This window comes from Egretta garzetta, unplaced genomic scaffold (assembly GCF_000687185.1).
Source record: "Egretta garzetta isolate BGI_Z169 unplaced genomic scaffold, ASM68718v1 scaffold424, whole genome shotgun sequence".
Classification (NCBI taxonomy): Eukaryota; Metazoa; Chordata; class Aves; order Pelecaniformes; family Ardeidae; genus Egretta; species Egretta garzetta.
In genome coordinates, this window is record NW_009259489.1 from 3065748 (window position 1) to 3071947 (window position 6200).

Sequence of the window (6200 nt, forward strand, 5' to 3'; positions counted from 1 at the left end):
CTGATCTGCACAGGTACACTGTGCAAAGGTAACAGGAATTATTCACATGCTTAGAATTAAGCAGTGTGCTTTATCCTCTGGTGGATTGGGGTCTATGTGCTCTATTTACAGAAAAGCGGTTTCAGAGACAGCTTGCGCAAATGTTCTGTGCTGTCTCCAGGTGCTCTCACTTCTGCATGTTGTCTGGATAGCTGCATATGCAGATGCTTGGGCATTGTGCATAGGCAACAGATAAATTTTATCCAGTTACCAGCTTAAAATGGGCCTTTGGGTGAAATTATATCCAATGTCCTGAACCCTGATTTCCTTATGTAGTGAGCCTACTTCCATATTTCTGAAGCGACAGCTAATGCCACAGCGTGATACATAACACACAGCAGCAGGAGATTGAATAGCACTTAAAAAAATCTAAAAAGTGTGATCATGAAAAAAGATGAGATATCCACGAATAGAAACGACTGTATCCTTGGACTGTTTTCTTTTTTCCATTTCATTTATAAAAATGAATCTGAATTTTCAGTGATTTCTTTTGTTCTGTTCCCAGAAGGTATTCACCATTCCCTGTTAAATCCCTTAGGCCCCGGAGGGTCCTCACAAGATCTCACTCTGACCAATGTACCATCCGCAGCTGCCTGAATGACAGCTGAATCCTTGTGGCATGGATCCTGGCTCACTGTGCTGTTGGTGATACGTAAGTCTTGAAGCACCATTAAATGCTGTAGGCCACATACAGGCATGGGGCAAATCAGAGAAAAATGGTATGAATACAATTTAAACTCTGATGTAGCATGTGTCCTGGAAAAAAAAGTGGGTGTTTGGAAGATTTATAGGATCGAAAGGTTTGGGACCACACATGGCTGATGGCTCTGGCTGAGCTCAGTGCCTGGTTGGGCTTCACCAGGCTGAAGGAGCGCTCACTTTTGTGGGTGGAAACCTCTCCCCTCGGGATGCAGTTGGGAAAGACAGTTGGTACCTTACGCTGTGGCTGGGCAGTAGAAATGAGTATATCTGCCTATGGGTATGTCTGTACCGTCTCCCCACTGATGAGCGTAGGTGGCCCCAGCTGGGGTGCTCTGCTCATCCCAGGAAATTGCAAAATGAGTGGGGCTGGGGCTGAGCACACCTTCCCAATCTGGGGAATTCTGAGGCCTCAGTTTCATTAGCCATGAGAGGAAAAAACATGTTACCTCCTCAAATGACACAAAGCAATAGGGTTAATTTGAAAAATGTTCAAGCCTCTATCTTATCTCATCTTGCAGCTCCTTCTGCCCATGTTTTATTGTCTGCTTCATGCAGACACACTGGAATTAAAAGAGAAAAATAATTGATTAGTGTAATAGCACGGAGCTTACTTAAACCCAGACAGCTGAGAGCTAAGGATGAAACTCTGTCTTTGGGGTACTTGTGATTTTGCCTAGATAAAGTGGCAAAGTGGCCACTTCAGATCAGATGGGCCAGGCCTTCCTCATAGCGCATTTCATGGTGCAAATCACTTCTGTGCCATTTCTTCCTCTTCGCAGTACAAGTTGGAGATCTGGTCTGTTCTCCCCAGGGATGGAGCTGAGAAAGAAAGAAAAAATAAAAGGTGAAGACACGGTCATACTGAAGTCACCCCATACTGTCTTGAATCCCACACAGCTTTGCAGGGGGTGCCACAATGTCCCCTGCCACGGTGTGGGGCACAGCAAGATGGGTGCTGAGGACATTGGCCTCACCAGATGAGCCATCCTCCACATGGCTTGGAAACACTGAGATCCACTGGAGCACAGCCCCTCTTGCTCTCGATGCAGCCGGGATCACCCCTGTGGAGCCAAGTTAGTGTATGGCCTTGAGTTTTCAAATTGCCAGCAATGAGATTACATCAAAATCCTTTCTCTTTAAAAGACAGAAATACAGCTAGTGACCTTTCCCTTTCCTCAGAACAGCAGACTGAGTTATTAATTTTAAGTGCAAATATTTATTATCCACTGCTAATTGGGGATTGGGTCAAAGAAAGCAAATGTGAAAGGCAACAAGAGCCTGTGTTCAGTGAGTGCAAAGCCACTCATTTCACACAGCCAAGGTTGAAGGTAGAAATCAACTTGCTTTTGATGTCTAGATGTTGAGAAGTGTTCAAGACAACAAAGATCCTTTAAAGGAATAAACTGAACCCTCTGGTACTGAGTTCAGTTGCACTACTTCTTGGATTTTTCAGCCTGGCAATTATCTGTAGGGTCAACATGGCTTTGACTTGCAGTAAAGGCAAGATCTTTTACTCTTTTATGAGTAGACAGATATGAATATTAACAAAGATAGCTGGTCCATTGAAGAGGTTATTATAAATGGGTCCAGAGTCTTGTGGGAGTAACATGGTAGTTGCAAATTACAAAAGAAAAGCCCCCACAAATCAGAAGCAGCTAGTTATTTCTTCTGCATTTACATGAAGGTGGATTCATTGTGCCACTCACACACAGTGAAATAAGCGAACTACAGACCAGCACCACAAAACTTACTATTTTTCAGTTCTGTTTAGAGCACTAACTTTTAACCTTTTTATTTCTTAAAGTCTGAAGAACATATTAAGTCTCATAATGAGTATCACCTTGGGTGAAATAATCAGCATTTCCAGAAGTTATTGCAGTTTGAATACTCAACTTTTAGGCATTCAGTCAAATTTTCATACATAATTCTATCCTGTGTTTTGAACATGAGTCTGAGCTCACTGGCTTGGACATCAGATGGATGTAGTCATGTACATTAGCAAACTTTGGGGCAGAGTGGATGGGAAAGAAGGGGAGGTTAGGATCTCGCCATCTGTTGGCACAGCCCTAGGTATGCTTCTGTCTGGTTTGGCACACCCGACAGCAGTTTGCCACATTACTGGCCACTGAGAAAGAAAGTGGCCACCAGTTCCCTCTTGGAAGGGCTGTGACACAGAGGTAGTTGGGGTCCCAGCCAGCCCTGTGCCAAGTCCAGCAATGTGGGGCACCTGGAGCTTGAGCTGAGGAACATGTTGGGCTTAAATATGCTCCCTGGTGCACTTTCATAAGGAGAGCACAGGCATTTAGACTGAGATCTAAATTTGGACATGTAGAGTCAGTCAGCACTTAGGCCCTAGGTGTTTTTCTCATTTATGCTTTTGACTGTTGAGTCCATCAAGGATTTTCTTTGTTTCATCATGTTTGTTCACCATCAACACCTTCATCCTGCTGAGGGTTGTTAGGAAGTGGGAAAGGGATAGCCAGACTGATCACAGTGATGGTGCTTCAGTTCTACTTCAGGTACCAGGATATAGTCTCTGTTGCCACCAATGTAGGTAATTCTAGTGCAGAAAGGCAAATTAGCTGTTTACTTAATAATAGTAGATATTAAACTCATTAATCCATGAGTGGTTGAGAATTAACAGTGCCACACATGCAGGGATAAGACCATGCTGCTTCAAAGGATGGCTGGGTGCTGAAGGGTGTGGACTTCCCTGATACAGAGCTGGAGCAAATACCACCAGGGAGATGAAACCAGTTCTGAGCAGGGAGGATCCAGAAGCCCGCCAGCTTTGTTGATAGCAAAATAGTGGCAAAAGCAAACTCATTCAAATGTGTCCCAGATTTTTAAACACACTAAAACATTTTTCTGTGTCCTTTCAAGGAGTGAGGACACTTCCCATGTGTTGCAATAGGAGTTAGGGACTAATTTTGTGTCTGGATCTGAGCAGTAGGAGCCTAAAAGCCCTCAAAGTCTTTTTCAAATGAAATGTAATCATCTTAAGCATTTGACCAGGTGTTGAAACCAAAGGATAGGCACTGATTTCAGCTGGATACCTGTGTAGGAGTGTTTGATATCTTCACAGCTGTAAAGAATGAACCAACAGATCTTCAAGCCACAAATGAAAAAAAAAATCAAAGTGAAAGAATGCCTGAATGTCCCTCGAGAATTTCCTTTTACAGGAAAGGAAATTATTTTCCTCATTGCTCTATCTGTCATCTAGATAGTGAAACAAGATGTTTTAAGTAGCCACTTTGTACCCATGACCCACTGCCCTCGACTTCCTCTAGCCCTGGGAAAGCCCTAGTCATCTTCTTTGCAAGATCTTTGTGGGTAATTACTTGTTCCACATCTTTGTTGCATTATGTGGGCTGGAATCAATCCAGAATCAAAACTTCTACACTGGAAGAAATTCAGGACCTTAGTCCTACCTTTTGTCCTTGCTCAACATCTAAATTCAAAAGGCTGGCATTTACTACAAAATTAAGTTCTTCATGTATTTAATTTTGGAAATGCTAAGAATGCTTTTAAATGAAATATTCTATTTGGAAAAGGCCCCATGCCTTACTTTGACTAGGGCTAAGACATTTCGGTCTGACTTCTTTGTTTTTTAACTTTTAGGTAAAGGTATAACATGACATAAACCATACAGGCCTACCATATAGAAGGCATCACTAGATTTCCTTTGAAAACAATAGCCAGTGACCAAGTAATTTCTCTGTTTGCTTTTTTATTTTATCAGATCAGGTTTTTTTGAAGGGAAAAAAACCCAAAAACCATCACCTGGAAAATTTCCAGCCAGTGTTACTGGAAACAATGTTCATGCTGCCGTGTCCATCTCCTTTGAGGTCAGCAGGCTGGTTATTTATCGGCGGGGATGTATGACAATGAATATGCCCTTATGTAAGTCAGCAATTTCAGCTATTTCGAAATCAGCAAAGTTTATTTAGCACAGACATGAAATCCAAAGCTAACAGGAGCTAAGCAGAATATAACCCTGCACAGGCTGTGATGACTATGATAAACATTGTTAGCCTGGCTTGTCTACAAAACTGGCTACAAAGGATTTTCTAAATGGGAGGATCCTTAAATAGCATGGAGCCCTGGTGCAGCGGGGCACGGCTTCCCAGGGAGCCCACTGCAGGCTGCCTCCACAGCCCCTGTGTCGGGAACCACTTGGTCACATCCAGCTGGAGCGAGCAGCAACCCCTGCCCACCCTTGGGCGGCTATTCCGGGCTCCCTCTCTGCCGCAGTGGGAGATAGGGTGTATATGCTCTCCCTGGCTTTATGCTGAAGTGTCAGCACTCTTCATCAGCTCCAGGTCTTGCTGTGCAAAGTAGTAGATAATCATATTGTGCCCCGTTAGTGAACTGCCTGGTGCAGGTGCCCTTGTGTCAGGAAATATGTGTGTGGACCAAGAGGCCACTGCTGTTGCCTGTTTGGTTTAAGCTGAAGGGTAATTTAGGCCTGTAAAACATTCTGCTAAAATGATGTGTTAACCAATATAGACTAAGGTGTATAAATAGCAGGGAAACAGTATATTCACATCAGTTTCAATACAAGAGTAAGAGATTAAAGGACCCCTCCCAGCCGAAATGCTCACTTTGGGGGAGATGTCATATCTGCTGCTGAATGCCACCCTACACTCTTCATTAATCACCTCTGTATAGCGACACTGTAGATGCTGTATAGCAACACGGATCCACACTGGTGCAGCAGCTTGAGCCCACAAGCCAGGGGGTGGGCAGCTCTGAGGACGCTGGCTTGGCGTCACACTGGAAGTACCTCAGGGGGTTGATCTGAAGGAAAGCTGGGAGAGCCTGGAGCTATGGACGCCAGGTCTGTGCCCCACCAGTGCATCCCGTGATACAAATCTCACGCCGATGAGGTGTGAGGATGCAAAGCACATTTCTACCCAGCCTCATCAGTGCAGAGCTCAGTGGTAATGTGGCTGTCACGAACTGCTCTGGCCTCATGAGGGCTGTGGAGCAGACCGGTCCTGAGCTGGTATAGAGTTTGCAAGGACAGGTTACTCTTTCACAGATTTTTTTTTTTTTTTTTAAAGAAATGTGGGTGGGTAAAACAAGTCTGTACCAGTTCAGAGCTCCACAGCCCTGTGAAGGTGATTGATCTGAAGTAAGGGGCCAGCAAAACCGGTTTAACACCTCAAACTGCTGGTTATTCCTAGACAGACACAACCACAAATACCTTTGCAGATCTCAGCACTTATAATTATTTAGCTGCATATTTCCCATCTGGCCACAAGACGCGAAGGCCAGTTATCTGTGTGGGCATATATATAAAAATATATATTAATATATATATGAAATCCCTTTATCTAGGAGCAATCAGCCTTTTGCTTGCTAATATACTAGTGTATTAGTTTCCCTGGCTGAGAGAAGCAGAGTTTTTCTTTTGAATGCTGAAGAACTCTTGACCATGCTGCATACTGGGAGTT